General features: G+C 44.7%; 1 long non-coding RNA gene across 1 annotated transcript; it reads right to left on the bottom strand.

Moving 5' to 3' along the window:
• Nucleotides 1–3,438: 3,438 nt before the first annotated feature.
• LOC147002707 (uncharacterized) lies at nucleotides 3,439–9,853 on the bottom strand. Its single transcript, XR_015048540.1, has 3 exons — nucleotides 9,517–9,853; nucleotides 4,312–4,508; nucleotides 3,439–3,603 (listed from the first exon to the last, which is right to left on the bottom strand). It is a non-coding gene; the product is annotated as an uncharacterized LOC147002707 (long non-coding RNA).
• Nucleotides 9,854–21,294: the final 11,441 nt, after the last annotated feature.

Raw genomic sequence — 21,294 nt, 5'->3', positions numbered from 1 at the left:
AGTTACAACCATACCAGATTTCTATCAGCAAACACTTTTTTTAAAAAAAATTATTTATTTTATATATATGATGAGTACATTGTAGCTATCTTCAGACACAACAGAAGAGGGCATCGGATCCCATTACAGATGGTTATAAGCCACCATGTGGTTGCTGGGAATTGAACTCAGGACCTCTGGAAGAGCAGTCAGTGCTCTTAACTGCTGAGCCATTTCTACAGCCCAGCAAATACTTCTTGACAAGGGCAACAGTGTCAGATTTGTTGTCAGCAGCCGCAATGGATCCCAAGTAGGGACAGTCTCCAGATGGCCCTTTTTTCAATCTCTGCTCAAATTATTTGTCTCTTTTCTTCCATTTGGCAGGATCATTTTTGGGTTAAAACCTTTGAGATGGGTGTGTGGGCCTCTCTACTGCAGGTGGTCTCTACAGGGTTCTGTCTCCCCCTTCTCTGAACGTTTTGGCTAAAGTCATCCCCGTTGTGTCCTGAGAGCCTCTCACTTCCCTGGTGTCTGGGACCTTCCAGTGGCTGTCTCTAGTTCCTCATCCCCTCCCTGTTACATGTTTTTATTCCATTTCCTGTCCCTCTCTAGCTCTCTCCCATCCCCTTTAGTAACAGATACTGCCTGCCTTATTTCCTTCGCTCCTCTCTGCCTACCAGGTCCCTGTCTCCCTCTCCTTCCTGCAATCATCTTGGTCCACCCTCAATGCAGGACTGAAGCATCCACACCCTGGTCTTTCTTCCTCCTATGCTCCATATAGTCTGTGGGTTGTTGTTGCGGCCCGCCCGCGGTCCACAACACGAACGGTTCAACTGAGAATGGCAGTTCCCTGCAAAGAGAGGTAACTAGATAGGGCGGAAGAAAAGAATGAAGCCAGGACAACAAGTTCTGATCGAGGCTCAATTTAATATTTCCAAACACTCAGTTTATAAAGGAAGGGGGAGGGAACCCAATTTCCCGCCAAGTAACTCAGGGTCCAGTAGCAGGACAAACACGTGTGTGCCTCCAGGCAGCAGAGTCAGGTTCCAGCAGTGGGCGTGGCAGGACGAATGAGCCGGTAGCTCCACCCTAGAGCAGGCAGGTTCCAGGCTGGGGGAAGGGAGGCCACAGGTTGTATCATAGTCATTGTGAACTTTTGAGCTAATACCCACTTATTAGTGAGTACACACCATATGTGTTCTTTTGCCTGGGTTTTGTCTGGGTTACCTTACTCAGGATGATATTTTCTAGTTCCATCCATTTGCCTGCAAATTTCATGAAACCATTGCTTTTAAACTCTAAGTAGTACTCCACTGTGTAAATTGGTCACACTTTCTGTATCTATTCTTCTGTTGAGAGGCATCTGGGTTGTTTCCAGATGCTGGCTATTATAAACGAGGCTGCTATGAACATAGTGTAGTCATATGTTGGAGCATTTCTGGGGTATATGCCCATTACTGGTAACTTTTGTCTCTAGTCTTCTTTCTCATCTTTTCTATAATCCCCTCACAAGGATGCTCAACTTCCTACCAGCTAGACCTATATACTGCCTCTGTCCTAACTATGGTCAGCAAGCTCTTCTTGGCTTTGCACTCCTACCATAGTCATAGATGTCAGTATTTGTTGCCTGGCTCACTCCAGGAGGAGTTGGATCTTGCTTGCTTGTATCCTGTTCGCTCCTCAAGCCAGCATGTCCTATTTCTTCAGCCAGCTGAGAAGGTGCCAAACTACTACATATACCATAGCCTCAGCAGACATTCCTGGCCTATTAGACTCTCAAAATGACTACTTTCAGAGTCCTCTGTCTATCACTAAGTCACTTGTGGTTGTTGTTGTAGTTGATGATGATGATGAGAAATATCCCTTGTTCTACAGTAATTAATTACCCTAACTCACCTCTTGTGTGAACAAGGACAAAATTATCCTTCCCTCAGACACTCTGTCTCATTGCTGTGACCATCAGGGCAGAAGTAAAGTACATGATCTCTTGAGCCATCTGTATCTTTCCAACAAAGTTACTGTTCTTTTCCTAATGGGCACTGTTCATGGGGCTGAGGCCTGCAGTTGCCATTCTTTATTGTTCAGTGTCTCTCCTTCCTCAGTTCTAACAAAGCAAAGCAAAGTATTCTGGGGTGAAGCAGGTAAGGCAGTCACTTGGAGATGGTGGAGCTGACACACAGTAGACACAGCTGATGCTCCATGGAGGACAGCTGTCCAGCCTCTTGGCCCCATGGACAACCAGATCACTAGACGCTGGCTTGCCCAGGATCCTCTCAAGCCTCTTCCTGGTGGAGTGAGGAAGGTCGCAGCCTGCCTAGGGGGTCATGGGCCAAAATTCTCATATCTTTATTGGCACAATAAACAGTTGGTTCATATATTTAAATGCTCAGACATGACTGGTCAGAATTGTCAGTGAAAGATATTTAATCCCTTCTGATTCCTTTGAATTAAGACAAGGAAAATCAGACCTCTATCTGCATTGGAGTCCTCAGGGGTCCCAGTGTTACCTAAGGGAAAGCATTCTACTAGAAGCCCGAATTTCTGAAAAGTTTATGCATCTTTGAGGGGCTCATTTAGGAATATTAGAATAGAGTGCACTAAGCTATTAAAACTTGGAAGAACTCTTTTAATATTGGGCAGTGCTTTCCATAGGGATTTTCTCCTCTCCTTGGTAGATGCCTCCGTAGGTGAGCCAAACATAGCTAGAATCCAAGTGTCTAATCTAAACATCTGGATGAGCCCAGATGAACATGAGATCAGTGGAACTTAGAGAATTGTCACCAACTGCCATCCTCCCTGTACATAGTTATTTTTCTCCTACTGCCTTCCTCCTCTACAATGAGTGTCTTTCTCCCATTGCTTTCCTGCCTATACATAGGGCATCTCTCACAAAGTGCTTTCCTCTCTGTACATAGAACATCTCTCACCAACTGCCTTCCTTCCAGCCTGTTAAAACCTTAACTAAAACAAAACTACTCGGGGGGGGGGGGAGAACCAACATCCTAGAATTGACATCTCTCAAAGGCCATTCAAATTAAGAATTGGAGCAGTAGAACATGGGAACCTTCTGTCTCACAACTTCAGGATAGAATTTTCCCAGTTTTTTAGAAAGCTAGGTAACGGTGTGTCAGACTGGATCTTGGAATTATTTGTGCCAAGGTAGGAGTATCCCTCAGAGTCTGTAAGTTCTTTCCAATTCCTAAGCACCCTACCTGACCAATCAGGAAAGTGCAATGAGGACCAGATGTGGAATGGAAAAAGCAATATATCTTGTAAAGTGGGTGGGAAGCAAGGGATAAACTGTGTAGAGTACTGTCATGAGCAATGTAGAAAACCTATCCTTATGGCCAGCATCCACGGAAAGAACCAATGCAGGAATCAGTATATGATCCTTTTTCCAATTGTCCAGGGTGCATTTGGTACTGAGAATCTTGCCTGCCACAGAAAACCACAGGCTGCCATGACCATAAAAGCTGTAGAGAACATTGAGCAGCCCGTCAGGAGAATCCTGTCAGAAATATCAACACGTGTCACACTATATCAGTCTAACATCACTAACCTCTTCCAGGTTCTAGTAACATCAAAGTGGGTCCATCAAGTTACTGAGTATACTCCAGTGCTCCTCTGCAGATAATCACCAGGGACCCAGAACAAGGGAGTGAGAGAGTGGGAGGGAAAGAGACACAAAGAATGAGAGCAAGTCAATCATACTGATCAAGCTCTAAAAAAGGTTATTCAAGAGTGGCAATATAAGCATAAGGAAGATTAAGCTCCAAGGGAAGGGGGAAGAGCACACGGGCTCTCTAAAGGTCAGGTGGCAAACTTCTTGTCCTGGAACCAATGGTCACACTTTCCTCTTTACCTACAAACATTCTTACTGTTATGACCACGAATGTTCAAAAGGATTGTTTATGTAAGCTAGAAAATAACCAAAGGCAAAGGCTGAGGCCACGGATCCCAGCAATCCATGAGGAAACATGTTTGACCTGATAATGAAGGATGGCCTGCCGAATGAGGAAGATGCAAAGAAAACATTCAGGCAGATAGTAGCAGTCATAAAGTATTGCCACAACCTTGACATTGTCAATCCTGACATTAAACCCTTTTAATATACTCATAGATTCATAGAGTGATGTGAAGTTGATAGACCTGGCCAATTACTGCCATGGCACTGTAGGACCATGTGATTCTTTTCACATTAGCTCACCTTGGGGAAGCCATATGATGGCAAGGGGGCAGATATGTGGAGTCTGGACATGCGGCTTTATGTTATCACCATAAAAGAGACAGAAGAAAAAGACTGTCACAGGGACCTATGACTTTCTAACTCACCTCTCTGAGATACTTGAAAACCTAATTCTTCATATCCTCGCAGATTTCCAGAGATGAGGTCCTCCACTGAAGACAGTGAGAGACAGCCATGGGTTATGATATGTGAACTATATACCCAAAAGGAGACATATCCAGATTCTAATATTCTATACATGTTCTGAGGCATGGGGTTTAATGCCAACGAGATATTGGAATCCCTGCAAAAGGAATGAATATGGTAAAAAGATGGGGCCATATTTGATTATAAAAGAACAGATACACAATGCGCTTGAGCATGGATCTACGATTTCAACTAAGCCTGTATGTTCATTTCCTATGCCACTTCCATCACCAACATATTTCCCTTTAACTCTGCTCTTCCACCAAAGTGAAAGGTCACTGATCCTATCTTTGGCTTCCTCCACATATGACTCTCAGGAGAGCATGGACTGTTACCCTAAATCTATCAGGACACAAGTGACAAGAAATGCTTCCTTTCTTGCCATTGCTTTACATTGTTCCAAGAAGGAGGGCCCAGATAGTGCCTGAGCAGTCAATTCCAGAAATGTGGTGCTGTCCCATGTGTCTGCAGCAGCATACGGGTAGAGGAAATGTCCCTGCCACCTGAGCAAGACTTGGGCAAGAAAACTTATCACTCCCTCAGGGAAGATTGCATGCTTTAAGAGAGTGAGCAGGAGAATCAGGGCTGGCCTCTAAAGCCTCTGTTACTTCTAGAGTTTTCTGAAGGCAAAAACCCACTATATATCTTTCATGAAAGTGGGTCCACTGGAAGAGGCAGGGTACAGAACCTAGTGAAAGAGTAAACAAACATGGGAGGGTGCATCACAACCTTGACCTTGTTCACTACACCATTCTAACCTCAGCAGCCTCTTCCAGGTTCTAGAGAAACATCCAAGCAGGTCCATCTAGTTGCAGACTGTGCGCTAGCAGGAAACATGTTTGACCTGATAATGAAGGATGGCCTGCTGCAGGAGGAAGATGCAAAAAATATATTCAGGCAGATTGTAGCAGCCATAAAATACTGCCACAACCTTGACATTGTCAATCCTTACATTAAAATCTTTAAATATGCTCATAGATTCAGAAAGAAACATTGAGTTGACAGACCTGGCCCCTTTATGCCATGGCTGTATAGGATCAAGTGCTTCTTTTCACCAGAGCTCATCCTAGGGAAGCCAAATGATAGCAAGGGGGCAGATATGTGGCGTCTGGACATGCTACTCTATGTTATCACCATAAAAGAGACAGAAGAAAAAGATTGTCACAGGGACCTATGACTTTTTAACTCAGTTCTCTGCGATACTTGAAAATCGAATTCTTCAGATCCTCACAGATTTCCAGAGATGAGATCCTCCACTGAAGACAGTGAGAGACAGCCATGGGTTATGATATGTGAACTATATACCCAAAAGGAGACCTATCCAGATTCTAACATTATAGACATGCTCTGAGGCATGGGGTTTAATGCCAACAAGATATTGGAATCCCTGAAAAAGAATCAATATGGCAAAATAATGGGGCCATATTTGATTATCAAAGAATAGATACACAATGCGCTTGAGCATGGATCTATAACTTAAGCAAAGCCTGAGAATCAACGCCCTATGTCACCCTCATCTCCAACACATCTCTTTATCTCTGGTTGTACCCAACTTTAGCCTCCTTTAGAGCTGGCCCACAGGAGAGTATGGGCCTGTTATCCTGACAATATCAGGACTCATGTGGCAAGAAATACTTCCATTGGTACAATTGCTTTACATTGTTCAACGAAGAGCCCAGATATAGCCTGGCCCCTCCCTTCTGGAGATGTGTCTGCCCCCATGTGTCTACAGCAGCATATCCCATAGGAAATGCCCCTGAGACCTAAGGAATATTTCACAAAGTAACCTCATCATCTCTAGACAATTGTGTGCTTAGAGACTGTGCAGGAGAATCAGGGCTTCCCTGTCAAGGCTCTGTTGCTTCAAGAACTGTCTGAACACAAAAATCCCCCATATGCCTTCCAAGAAAGTGGGTCCTCTGTAAGAGGCAAGACAAAGAACCAACTGAGACAGTAAGCAAGCATAAGAGGGTGCATCACAACCTTGACCTTGTTCACTACACCATCCTAACATCAGCCTCTTCCAGGTTCTAGATTAACATCCGAGCAGGTCCATCTAGTAGTAGAGTGTGCTCTAGAAGGAAACATGTTTGACCTGATAATGGAGAATAGCCTCCTGCAGGAGGAAGAGGGGAAGAAAATATTCAGGGAGATAGTGGCAGCCATAAAGTACTGCCAAAACCTAACATTGCTCATGGATACATTAAAACTGATAACACTCTTCAAGTTGTAGAAGCTAATAGAATACAATGTCCAAGTTGCAGATCCAGAGTTCTTATAAATAAACCTGTATCTTCTCACCTAAAAGAGTTATATGTGCACCAGGACCCAGAGAATGGCAGCCTCTGTGTACCAGGGAGGGCTGTCACTGAGAATTCTCTCATGTGTCATCCGATGAGTACTAATTGCAAATGCATTTTCCTGAACACAAGCTGAGGGCTCAAAACCAGGTCACATTAAGGAAAAAGAGGCCTGCAGAAAGCCCATCCATACTCAGAAGCATCCCTAAAGAGATGAGGACATGCCGGAGTCTAACAAACCAGCCCACCACTGACCAACTGAATTCTACTGTGCACAAAAGTCAGACTCCAGAGAGAGAGAAAAGTATAGATTCTCTTTGAAATGATAATGTTCCCAAGCATATATACTAGGAATATCATACACTTGTCATAACTGATTGAACTAACATTTCAAAGCATGTAAATTTCATCATAGAACATGAGTATCCTCCTAAATGCAGTGGACAATGTAATGGTACTATCTATATATCTGTCTGGAGACAGCATGCCCTGTCAGCTATATAAAAAGAGTACTGGGAAGATGCAATGGGAAGAATAACTGATTCAGGTGACCTAAGGGTGCAGCAGGCTGCACAATGAAGAGACCCAGAAACCTCATTTGTTGTGTGATCTATCTCAAGCCACAGATTTGGACCTGCATACCTTAATGTATACATTGCTCCTCAAAACTGTTTGCTTGGCGTCCCTTGGAAGCTGCAGGACACATTACAATGAACTCTTTATGGAGAACTTTTAACATAAAAGCCAGAGCATCTGTGTCCATACTAAAATCATTCGTGATGGTTGCCTGTCCTGTGACTGCACTCTTGGCCCTCTTTCTCATGTCTTTTATCTGTCCTGGCTCAGCCCAGCAGAGCTGTCGTTACAGGGAGTGTGTTTCTCAACAACCTGTACTAGGATGGAAGCTCCCAGTTTCATTACTTCTTTCACCTGTTTTGATGTGGGCTTGCCTCCCCATCTTTGTCTTCCTGAATGCCCTGGACTCTGCCAGAGTGTCAGTTCCTTCTGTAGAGCTTGTCCATGACACTAACGATCCTGGGATCCAGCACCTAGTGATGGCCTTGCACATCACTATGCCTACAGAAGGGCAACTGACCAAAGCACAGAGCACACCACTGAAGAAAGACAGTCTAGAAGCTGGGGTCACATCTCAGATCTGATTCTAACTCCTTTTGAGTAAAAATGAAGTCAGGCCTGTGAAGGGAACAGTGAACCCCATGATGCTACTGGAGGCCTGGAGTAGGAACAGTTCAGTAAGTGAGGAATAGACTACATGACAAGAACTAGGAGCCCAGCTCTCTCAGATATCCCACACTTAAAACACAATCCCAAGAAAATGCAGTGGCAGTGGTCAGGGGACACCCACTGACTGATCTGTCGAGGCCCTCCTCTAGGCTCTTCAGTCTCAAGCATGAGAAGCAAGGATGAAAGAGAGTCATGGAGAAGTCACTGTCATTTGGTGACAGGGCTGTCACTAGGAAGACTCCAGCATAAAATGAAGATTTGAAGAGCAGATCACAGGTTGCACCATGTACCTTCCAGGTACAGCTGGGCTCCCATCATTTTTTTCATGAAGCTCCCTACTGTTACATTCCTCCTGTCCTTACTGTCACCTCAGTGACAGTAGCACCTAGTAAGGCCAGGTCTCCTATATGGAGACAGGGCAATCATCACATGAGGTTGAAGGCCAGAATAACCTTGTTAGAGGATAGTGTACTGGAACATGTGCTTCTGTGGGAGATGGTGACAACACTGCAGCCCGAAGTGAACGAGTCCATGCCCACCCACGCTGTTCATGTCCAGGTTCACTTACACAGGGCCCACGGTTCTCAGTACCTTCCCTTGACCTTGGACTCCATACCATGACACCATGTCTTTTGTGTCTACTCAAATACTCCTGTGTCTTCTGGCCCTAATGAGGACACACTTCATATCCCAGATCCCAGAGTCCATCCAAGGTACTACACATTCTTGCTCAGTGAACTTCCCCAGAGCTTGATTCTGGACAGTATTTATGGAGAGGCCTTATAAATCTCAGTCCACTCTCTTTGTTTGAGCAGTGAAAGCTCAGTTAGATAGGTTCAGAGTCACAAATGTCTGTGGTCTTCTATTTCCTACGAGTTGGAGAGTACTGAAACACTGGAGTAGCAAAGAGTTCAGAACATGTTAAGAAATCTGGAGGGACTTAAGTTCTCAAGCTTCCTGAGAAGACAAAGGCAGCAAGGAAGAGATCTCCTTAGCTTTCCTGTCTGCAGGAATTTTTTGAACAGTGACAGTTGTCCTGGAGTGACCTGCACTGATATGCCTTACGTTCGGTTACAGAAGGAGGTGAGCCTCAGGGCTCCTGATGGTGTTATAGGTCATCAGAATACCTGCCACCTTATTCACCATTATTTTTGGGCTCTGGTGTTTTGGGAGTGTATTCTGCTTTCAGGAAGGACTCTTGGCTCTGGCAGACAACATGTTTCACAGTGATTCATGCCTTAGAGGTTCCCTGTCAAACTAGGTGACCTTCAAGAGGTCAGGATATATGCATGCCCTGAGCCTCCACTAGCTTCTAAGATTCTCTTGTCAGGAAGGATTCTGGTACCAGCAGACAGCATGTTTCACAGTGATTCAGGCTTCAGGGTTCCCTCTCAAACTTCACGACTTTCAAGTGGTTGGGATATATGCATCTCCTGCTCCTTCTCCTAACCCTTTTCCCAAATGGAGATGCCCATTATCATTTGGACCCTGATGTCCAGGGAGACAAGACTATTTTGTCCCCTGTGCACCTTCACAGAGTGAATGCGACCCAGGACTTACCACTCTCCCACTGTGGACAGAAGCATCCAACATCCAAAGCTCCTGGATTCCTGAATCTTGGTGTTGACTCAGATCCAGGAGTGACACTCAGCTTTCACACTTGAAGTCCATCTCCTTTGAGGCCTGAGACTCTTTTGTCAGCATTAGAGTGTGAAACAATCATGACTGCATCCAGCATCCTACTGTCATAGTCTTCCTTGTCCTTAGTGTCCCTGTAGTGACAGTATCATGCTTGTGGGGCAGGCTAGGTGTATTCATATGGAGACAGGGGAGTCATCACATCAGTGTCAAGGGCAGAATGGCCTTGTCAGAGGACAATCTATTGGCTCCCGTGCTTCTGCAGTAGATGTGGGCAGCACAGCTGCTCAGGCCATCTTGCAGCTGGCACGGGATCTTCCAGAGCATGTGCAGTCCTGAATGCCTTGGCAGATGCTCTATCCTGATAAAGCAATCACAGAGCTTATGCCCTGGGTGTCCTTCTGAACCACAAGAGACTTTGAGGTGGGTCATTAGAGCCTTGATTGTTTTCCCTCAACAGGTTACAGATCATCTTAGGTTCCATCTGGACGCTTGTCCCTGTGTACGACAGCCTCACCTCACCTCTTTTCTGCATCTTTGCTCAGGCAGGAGAATTTCACTTTCTGTTCAGTGCTGTCATCTTGAGATGTGATCCTCAGCAACAATGACCCACTGCCCTCATAGTCAGGGATCCATGACCTTCCTGGCCTCATATGCACCAGCCTCTGTAGCACAGCATCATCCTCTACAGAGGAGAAGCTGAAGGAGGGGCAGGTATCAGATGCAAGGGGAGGGAACCCCAGGTGCCATGGACAATGGCAGGCTGACCCCTTCTGCAAAATTCCTACTGATGAGACCTCCCTGGGTAGATTGCAACTAGGAAAAGAACAATAAGCCCCAGGAGGGAAGGACACAGGAGCAAATACAGAGATGGCATAATTATGGACCCTTTCCCTTTTCTTGCATGACTAAAACTGCACTTGAGATTGTCAGTGGCCATTAAGAGTGGCCAAGACCATTGACTATGGGACATCAGCATGTTGTGTGTCAGGAAGCTAATGGATCACATGTCCTTTCGGGTGGTGAGAGGAAAGAGCTCACATGTGCCATTGGGCTTTATCTCATGCTGACTCTGGGATAGGGAGAGTCCAGACCCTCTAGTCACTGTGGGAACTTAAGTTCCAGAGTGACTCTAATGACCATCCTGGTCTAATGACCAGATGAAGACAGCAGCATTGAATCCCAGATATTAAGCATATGGTGGATAAAATTGATGGGGGAGGGGGCAGGGGTGAGCGGCTGAGACACCTGATAGATGTATGAGTGAAAATGTGACAGGAGACAAGATCAGGCTGTCTACTGTTCCTGGAGTGAGGACGGGTCACACTCTGAAGTGTCTGGCATGACAGAGAGGGATTGCCAACCCCATCTGGGTTGGGTAGTTTTCTGGCAATTGGGTGAAGTTTAAGACATTCCTGATGAAAATATTTGTTGAGAAAATGCCCTTATAATATTGTCAAGTGAGTCTGTAGTACACTATCGTGAACAGTGCCTGACTGTGTTTAGGCCAATGTGGGTGGAAGCACAGCTGTGAGTAGTAAACGTACTAGGAAATCCTGGTGAAGAAGCCAGGAAAGAGCACCCACCCCTCATGGCCTCTACTCTTGTTTCTGCCTCTCAGTTCCTGCATTCGGATACTATTCTTGACCTATCTCAGGGGTAGTTACGCACGAGTGTGAAGTCCAAAAACAAACAAAGAAACAAAACAAAACAAAACAAAAAACCACTGTTCCGCACAGCCAATTAGGACCTACTGCTCTCTGTGCATGGCTGACATGATGTGGCAAGGGGTGTGATACAAATACAGTAGTTAGTTTGTGGCTTCAGCAAATGGCAGTCTCACCCCTGAAGCCTCATGGTAGTTTGCTACTGGACTAAAACATCTCAGCTGGAGAATTCTAGAGAGATCAGGGCTAGCAGGGGAGAGCAGAGAGAAATTGCCTCATCAGTACCCCCATGCCACCCTGTAGGGTGTTTTTTTTTTAAGGATTAGAAGGAGATATCTAAGACACTGAAGATATATCCTCAAGGTTACTGAGTCTTTAAGCCGTTGAGTTGGACAGGAAAAACAAATCAAGTGCTAAAGAAAAACACAGGTCCGGGAGGGCTGCCTGCCTGGTGACACTGTTTACCTAGAATCCCCACTGGCTTTGAAACACATGCAGGTATATGTGAAAGAGGGTGGAGCTCCACAGCTGGAATAGGGTCTCTAGATTCTGGGATGCCACCATGATCTCCATTTCTGGCTGGCCCTGTCCTATCGCACTGTTCTGCTCAACATCTTGTGCTTTCCTATGCTCAGTGCACAGGGGAGTGAACCCTTCAGGTCTCTCCCATGTGTGCATCATCGAGACCTCCAGAGCCTGAGCACTATTTCGAGTTTCAGGATATTTCACCTAAAGCCAACTTACACACAGCTTCCCCTTGGGTGAGCACACGAACTGGGAAATGCAGAGTGTAATATAAACATATAGATTTCGGCATGGCCATTAAGTGCAGACCTGGCACCTTACTGAAGTGGCAGTTGGGGGCTGCTGTGGCTATTCCTGGTTGTCAACTTGACTATATTTGGAATGAACTACAATCCAGAATTGGAAGGTTCACCAGTGAAGTGACCCTAATCTGGAGGCTGGGAGATAGAAATTTCTGATCTGGATCTTGGTATGGAGATCTTGAAGCATAGTGGCTATGGATTTCAGAAGATTAAGACAGGGAGATCTCTGAGTTCAAGGTTATCTGGGATTAAAGGTATGATGAAACACACTTTTAATCTGGGCTACACCTTCTGCTGGAGACCATATAAGGACATTGGAAGAAGGAAGTTTCACTCTTGCTCCTTTCCCTGCATGCCCTGTGGGACTGAGTAACTTCTAGATCCTTGGACTTCCATTCACAGCTACTACTGAACCATTGTTGGGAATTGGACTGCAGACTGTAAGTCATCAATAAATTCCTTTATTATATAGAGACTATTCATAAGTTCTGTGACTCTAGAGAACCCTGTATACCAATACAGAGAACTTCTGTATACCAATACAGAAGCTGGTACCAGGAGTAGTTCTAGGAGCAGAAGTAGAAGGATGAATCTTTTAAAATGCTGGAATTGGCTTGTTGATCCACCAGTGCTTTCAACTACTGAAACCTCTCCAGATTCTGTCCCTTTTGGGAGCTCAGAGAATTTTGAAGACCCATGGTTGAAACTATATTTCAAAGAAGCTAATGCCCTTCATTTTCTTGATGAATTAGGTGATTCGGTGTACAAAGCTTTCTACAAGATTGGGGGAAAATCGAAAAATGATTTTACTGCCTGGCTGCTCTGAGCATCTTGGAAAAAATGATGAAAGGAAGGAGTTGTGTGATAAAATCGAAAGGCTTCAGACACACTAAACGATCTAAAAGTTGCTAAGTGTGTCCTTGAAGAGAATCTTCTCTCCTGCAGCCATAGAGCTCAAGTTGCCGGAAATCAAACTGAAACCCTCATTGTAAGGTTAGCTGAACTACAGCAAAAATTCAAGTCTCAGCCTCAGAGCGTGTCGACGGTTAAAGTAAGGGCACTAATTGCCAAAGAATGCGATCCTAGAACTTGGGATGGGGATGTGTGAGAAACCATGTTGAAGCTGAGAATTTTAAATCTTCAGATTCTCAAGGGTTTGCCCCACCTGAGGAAGTAGTGCCCTCAGCTCCACCACTTGAAATAATGCCTTCCCCACATGAGGAAATTAATTCTGCAGAGTCTGATAAACCAGCAGCAACTTTCACTGAAGAAAATGCCAGACAAGACAATACTTATGTTTCTCAAGGCCCACCAATAGTTTCTTCTAGACTTGTAACCAGACTCAAAGCAAAACAGGCTCCTAGAGGGGAGGTAGGAAGTGTAGTCCATGAGGAAATTCGCTACACTACTAAGGAGCTTAATGAGTTTGCTAATTCACTCAAGCAGAAACCTGGCAAATATGTGTGGGAATGGATTTTAAGGGTGTGGGATAAGGGTGGAAGGAACATAAAACTAGAGCAGACTGAGTTTATTGACATGGGCCCTCTGAGTGGAGATTCTAGGTTTAATATGGAAGCTTGAAAAATTAAAAGAGGTGTCAAAAGTTTGTTTGAATTTTTGCTGAACATGTTTATCAAAAGATGGCCTACTGGAAATGACTTGGAGATGCCAGATACTCCATGGCTTAGTGTTGACAAAGGGATTTTAAGACTTAGGGAAATTGCAATGCTAGAGTGGACATATTGTGTAAAACCTAATCTTCCACAATGGGAAGGTCCAGAAGATATGCCCTTTATCAGCTCTGTAAGACGCCAACTGGTGAGAGGGGCACCAGCACATTTGAAGAGTTTTGTTCTTGCCCTTTTCCTTGTGCCAGATCTTAGCATTGGAGATGCTGATGCTCAATTAGATGAATTAAATTCAATGGGTTTAATTGGATTCCGAGGTAACAAGGGCCAGGTGGCAGCACTGAATCGCCAGAGACAAGGTGATCCTAGTAGTTATAATGGACAGCATAGACAAAACAATGTTTATAATAACATAACCAGTAATGGTCAGCACAGGAGAGGTGAAATTTATAATGGCATGACTCACTTGGACCTTTGGTACTGGCTAATCTATCACAGTGTTTTCAGGAACGAAATACATAGGAAGCCTACTGCATATCTGTTTGATCTTTATAAGCAGAAAAAATTCTCAAATGAAAGAAAGGTTACATTAGATCGTGGTAAATGGCAACCTCAGCCAGTGAATCAACTTCCAAATTTGAGCCAGTTTGAAGATCGGAACCCCTTGAATGAAGGGGTGGCCAGGTTCCCTTAAGGATCTTGATAAGACACCTACAAGTTTTGCTGTTACTCTTTCTCCAGTTCTTCCCCAGAGGGACCCACGGCCTTTTACAAGGGTAACTGTAAACTGGGGGAAAGGAAATAATCAGACTTTCTGGGGTCTATTGGATACTGGTTCTGAGTTGACACTGATCCCAGGAGATCTCAAGAAACATTGTTGCCCTCCCGTTAAAATACGGGCTTATGGAGGGCAGGTGATTAATGGAGTTTTGACTGATGTCCAACTTACAGTAGGTCCAGTAGGTCCCCAAACACATCCTGTGGTCATTTTCCCAGTTCCAGAATGTATAACTGGGATAGTACTCAGAAATTGGCAGAATTCTCATATTGGTTCCCTAAACTATAGAGTGAGGGCTATTATGGTTGGAAAGGCTAAATGGAAGCCTTTAGAGTTGCCTCTGCCAAAGAAAATAGTGACTCAAAAACAGTATCGTATTCCTGGAGGAATTGCAGAAATTACTGCCACTATCAAGGACTTGAAAGATGCAGGGGTGGTGGTTTCCACCACATCTCCCTTTAACTCTCCTATCTGGCCAGTGCAGAAGACAGATGGATCATGGAGAATGACAGTTGATTATCGAAAACTAAATCAGGTAGTAACTCCAATTGCAGCTGCTGTACCAGATGTAGTTTTGTTACTTGAGCAAATTAACACAGCTCCGGGCACCTGGTATGTGGCTATTGATCTGGCAAATGCCTTCTTCTCAGTATCTGTCCATAAGGACCACCAGAAGCAATTTGCTTTCAGTTGGCAAGGCCAACAGTATACCTTCACAATTTTGCCTCAAGGATATATTAACTCTCCTGCCCTGTGTCATAATTTAGTTAGAAGGGATCTTGATCGTTTGGCTCTTCCACAAAATATCACATTGGTGCACTATATTGATGACATTATGCTGATTGGCCCAAGTGAGCAGGAAGTACCAACCACTTTGGACTCATTTGTAACGTTTAGTGTGTCTATTTGGATTCTGGAGACAACACAACCCTCACTTGGGTGTGTTACTTAGGCCTATTCACCAAGTGACTCAGAAAGCTGCTAGCTTTGTGTGGGGCCTGGAACAGGAGAAGGCCCTTCAACAGGTTCAGGCTGCTGTGCAGGCTGCTCTACCACTTGGACCATATGACCCAGCAGACCCAATGGTACTTGAGGTGTCTGTGGCTGATAGAGATGCTGTTTGGAGCCCCTTGCAGGCCCCTGTAGGTGAATCACAGAAAAGACCTTTGGGATTTTGGAGCAAAGCTCTACCATCATCTGCAGACAACTATTCTCCCTTTGAAAAACAGCTCTTGGCCTGCTCTTGGGCCTTAGTGGAAACTGAACGTTTGACAATAGGACACCAAGTTACTATGCGACCTGAACTACCCATCATGAGCTGGGTACTATCAGACCCTGCAAGTCATAAAGTGGGACGTGCACAGCAGCAGTCTATTATCAAATGGAAGCGGTATGTACGTGGTCAGGCCAGAGCAGGTCCTGAAGGCACAAGTAAGTTACATGAAGAACTTGCTCAAATGCCTGTGGTTTCTACTCCTGTTACAATGCTATCTGCTGCTAAGCATGTGTCTATAGCCTCATGGGGTGTTCCCTATGATTGGCTGATCAAAGAGGAGAAGACTAGGGCCTGGTTTACTGATGGCTCTGCATGTTATGCAGGCACCACCCAGAAGTGGACAGCTGTAGCATTATAACCCCTTTCTGGGACAACCCTGAAAGACACAGATGAAAGGAAATCTTCACAGTGGGCAGAACTTCGGGCAGAACACATGGTATTACAGTTTGTTTATAAGAAGAAATGGCCAGATGTACGATTATTCACTGACTCATGGGCTGTAGTCAATGGATTGGCTGGATGGTCAGGGACTTGGAAAGATCACAATTGGAAAATTGGTGAGAAAGACATCTGGGGAAGAAGTAAGTGGATAGATCTCTCCAAATGGGCAAAGGATGTGAAGATATTTGTGTCCCATGTAAATGCTCACCAAAAGGTGATTTCAGCCGATGAGGAGTTCAATAATCAAGTGGATAAGGTGACCCATTCTGTGGACAGTCAGCCTCTCTCCCCGGCCATCCCTGTCATTGCTCACTGGGCACATGAACAATGTGGCCATTGTGGTCTCCCTTCCCCCACCTGCTTGAACCTGCTTGCTCAAGGGTGGAGTTTCCTGCTCATTCGTTCTGCTGCGCCCACTGCTGGACCCTGTCGGCTTTGCTGCTTGGAGGCACACATGTGTTCGTCCTGCTACTGGATCCCGAGTTACTTGGCAGGAAATTGGGTTCCCTCCCCCTTCCTTTATAACTGAATGTTGGAATTAAAAAGGGGGCTTTGAACATGAAATCGTCTTGGCCCCATTCTTTCTTCCGCCCCATCTAGATTCCTCTCTTTTCAGCTCGAACTGCCATTCTCGGTTGAACCGTTTGTGTTGTGGACTGCGGGCAGGTCGCAACAGTTTGGCGCCAGAACTGGGACCTGAAGAATGGCAGAAGATGCTAAGAGAAACGGCTGCTGTGTGGAGCTCCACAAGAAAGGATACGAATTAAGTTTGAATCAGTGCTAACCCAACACTGGTTCTGCTTGGTTCAGCAGCTTGTTAATCGGAACTAGATACGGAAACAGGTGGTGTGCCGCAGCTTTTTAGAAAGCTGCTTAGGTGGAAGAAGGAAGGGTTTAAAGTCATGGATCAGGCGGTTGTTTTTAGTTTTCAGGAGTTGTTTCAGGCCAGAGGAGTAAGGCTTGAAGTACAATTAGTAAAAAATTTTTTAGATAAGATAGATAGCTGTTGTCCATGGTTCAAGGAAGAAGAAATGATAGATTGTGGAACCTGGGAGAAAGTTGGTGAGGCCTTGAAAATCGCTCAGACAGATAATTTTACCCTAGGCCTCTGGATGCTCGTAAATGATGCTATAAAAGATGCAACTTCTCCAGGGCTAAATTGCCCTCAGGCGGAGCTTGTGGTATCTCAGGAGGAGTGCCTATCAGAGAAGGCCTCCTCAGGAAAAGATCTTCTTAACTCAAAAATTGATAAATGTAGAAACTCTGATGATGGACTGAATTTTAACAAAAATCACTCAGATAGAGGAATTGCCCATTACCTTAATGAGAATTGGTCCTCTTGTGAATCTCCCGCTTCACCTATAGTCACCACTTTGGGAGGTGCTACTCATAGGGACACACGGCTAAGCGAGTTAGAGTTTGAGATTAAGCTTCAGAGGCTGACTAATGAGCTTTGGGAACTAAAAAAGATCTCAGAAGCGGAGAAGAGTAACTCTTCTGTAGTTCATCAGGTGCCGCTAGAAAGAGTTGTGAGTCAGGCTCGTGGGAAAGGACAGAATTCGTCTAATACGCTAGCCTTTCCTGTGGTCGAGGTAGTTGATCAGCAAGATACTAGGGCCAGACATTACCAGACCTTGGATTTCAAGTTGATAAAAGAGTTAAAGGCGGCTGTTGTGCAATATGGTCCTTCAGCCCCATTCACTCAAGCATTACTGGACACAGTTGTGGAGTCACACTTAACCCCCTCAGATTGGAAGACTCTTTCCAAGGCTACCCTGTCAGGAGGAGATTTTTTGCTTTGGGATTCTGAATGGCGAGACGCCAGTAAGAAAACTGCTGCTTCTAATGCTCAGGCTGGTAACTCAGACTGGGATAGCAACATGCTTTTAGGAGAGGGTCCATATGAGGGACAGACAAATCAGATTGATTTTCCCGTTGCAGTGTATGCGCAAATTGCGACAGCCGCACGAAGTGCTTGGGGAAGGTTGCCAGTTAAAGGAGATATTGGTGGAAGTTTAGCTAGCATTCGGCAGGGTTCTGATGAACCATATCAGGACTTTGTGGACAGGCTGTTGATTTCAGCTAGTAGAATCCTTGGAAGTCCAGATACGGGTAGTCCCTTCGTTATGCAACTGGCTTATGAGAATGCTAATGCAATTTGCCGAGCTGCAATTCAACCGCATAAGGGACAGACAGATTTGGCGGGATATGTCCGTCTTTGTGCAGACATCGGGCCTTCCTGCAGAGTTCTCGCAGGGAACCCACTCGCAAGCAATGTTCTCGAGGAAACGAGGGAATATTGCATGCTTTAATTGTGGAAGTTTGGATCATTTTAGAAGGAATTGTCCCAAGAACAAGGGCGCCAAGGGTAGACAAACAGGCCGTACCCCAGGAATATGTCCCCAGTGTGGGAAGGGCCGCCACTGGGCAAAAGATTGTAAGCATAAACCAAGGGTTTTCAGCCACCCGGTGCCGGGAAACGAGGAAAGGGGTCAGCCCCAGGCCCCGAGTTACTCAAAGAAGACAGCTTATGGGGCTATAAATCTGCTGCCCAGCCAACAAGATCAATTCTTGAGCTTGTCAGGTCAAACCCAGGAAATGCAAGACTAGACCTCTGTTCCACTGTCCACGCAGTATTAACCGCAGAAGTGGGAGTCCAAACTCTGCCTACCAGAGTCTTTGGACCACTGCCCGTAGAAACCTGTGGCTTTCTCTTAGGACGAAGCAGTTCTATTGTAGAAGGCCTGCAGATTTATCCAGGTGTTATAAATAATGATTATGAGGGAGAACTTAAAATCATAGCCACTTGCCCTTGTGGTGTTATAACTATACCTGCTAATCAGAAAATTGCTCAACTTACTTTGATCCATTTTCGCCAATCACTGTATAGATTCTTTGAAAATGAGGAAGTTCAAAATAATTTTGACTCCTCGGGCGTAAATTGGGTGAAATCTATCACTAATCAGAGACCTAACCTTAAATTGACTCTTGATGGAAAAGGCTTTGAAGGATTAATAGATACCAGGGCCGATGTAACGATTATAAGAGGGCAGGACTGGCCCTCAAACTGGCCCTTGACTGTTTCCTTGACTCACCTTCAAGGAATTGGGTACGCCAGTAACCCAAAACGTAGTTCCAAATTGCTAACCTGGAGAGATGAGGAAGGGAAATCAGGAAAGATTCAGCCGTATGTTATGTCAAATTTGCCTGTGACCCTGTGGGGAAGAGATCTGTTGTCACAGATGGGTGTTATTCTGTGCAGTTCTAAGGAGATGGTGACTGAGCAGACATTCAGGCAGGGACCCCTGCCTGGTCGTGAACTAGTAAAGAAAGGACAGGGAATTAAGACCTTTGAGGATCTTAATCCCCACTCTAACATGAGAGGTTTAAAGTATTTTCAATAGCGACCACTATCTTGCCTGCATCCCACGCCGAAAAAATTCAATGGCGTAATGATATTCCGGTGTGGGTGGATCAGTGGTCTTTACCTAAAGAGAAAATAGAGGCCGCTTCTTTGCTAGTGCAGGAGCAGTTAGAAGCAGAACATTTGGTGGAGTCTCATTCTCCCTGGAATACACCCATTTTCATTATCAGGAAGAAATCTGAAAAATGGAGACTATTACAAGACTTAAGAAAGGTTAATGAAACCATGGTACTTATGGGAACCTTACAACCGGGGCTCCCCTCCCCAGTAGCCATTCCTAAGGGATATTATAAGATTGTTATAGATTTGAAAGATTGTTTCTTTACCATCCCTTTACATCCAAAGGATTGTGAGAGATTTGCTTTTAGTGTTCCTTCTGTAAATTTCAAGGAACCCATGAAAAGATATCAATGGACAGTTCTCCCGCAGGGGATGGCTAATAGTCCCACATTATGTCAAAGGTTTGTGGCGAAAGCAATTCAGCCTGTTAGACAACAATGGCCAAATATTTACATCGTTCATTTCACAGATGATGTCTTGATGGCGGGAAAGGACCCCCAAGAATTGCTTTTGTGTTATAAAGGTTTACAAAAAGCCCTAGCTGATAAGGGATTGCAAATTGCTTCTGAAAAGGTACAAACTCAGGATCCTTATAATTATTTGGGTTTTAGACTCACTGATCAAGCTGTTTTTCCCCAGAAGATCGTTATTCGTAGAGATAACTTAAGGACCTTAAATGATTTTCAAAAATTGTTAGGTGATATTAACTGGCTTCGCCCCTATTTAAAGCTTACTACAGGGGAGTTGAAACCTTTATTTGATATTCTTAAAGGGAGTTCTGATCCCACTTCCCCTAGATCCCTAACCTCAGGAGGATTGCTGGCCTTACAGCTAGTGGAAAAGTCTATTGAAGAGCAATTCGTTACCTATATAGATTACTCTTGCCGCTGCACCTGTTAATTTTTAATACGACTCATGTGCCTACGGGACTGCTATGGCAAAAATTTCCTATAATGTGGATACATTCGAGGATTTCTCCCAAACGTAATATCTTGCCATATCATGAAGCAGTGGCTCAGATGATTATCACTGGAAGAAGGCAGGCATTGACTTATTTCGGAAAAGAGCCAGATATCATTGTTCAGCCTTACAGCGTAAGTCAGGACACTTGGCTGAAACAGCATAGTACAGATTGGTTGCTTGCACAAATAGGGTTTAATGGAACTATAGACAGCCACTACCCCCAAGACAGATTGATAAAATTTTTAAATGTACATGATATGATATTTCCTAAGATGACTTCTTTACAGCCTTTAAATAATGCTCTATTGATTTTTACTGATGGCTCCTCTAAAGGGCGAGCTGGATATCTTATTAATAATCAACAGGTTATCGTAGAAACTCCTGGTCTCTCGGCTCAGCTAGCCGAATTAACAGCAGTACTAAAGGTCTTTCAGTCTGTACATGAGGCTTTTAATATCTTTACTGACAGTTTATATGTTGCTCAGTCAGTACCCTTATTGGAAACCTGTGGTACATTTAACTTCAATACGCTGTCAGGATCCTTATTTTCAGAATTGCAAAACATCATTCTTGCCCGGAAAAATCCGTTTTATATTGGCCATATACGGTCTCACTCTGGTCTTCCTGGGCCTCTGG

Source organism: Mus caroli, unplaced genomic scaffold (genome assembly GCF_978045245.1).
Source record: "Mus caroli unplaced genomic scaffold, Mus_caroli_1 scaffold_9, whole genome shotgun sequence".
NCBI lineage: Eukaryota > Metazoa > Chordata > Mammalia > Rodentia > Muridae > Mus > Mus caroli.
Note: the sequence above shows the minus strand (reverse complement) of the source record. Positions and strands in the feature narration are given on the sequence as shown.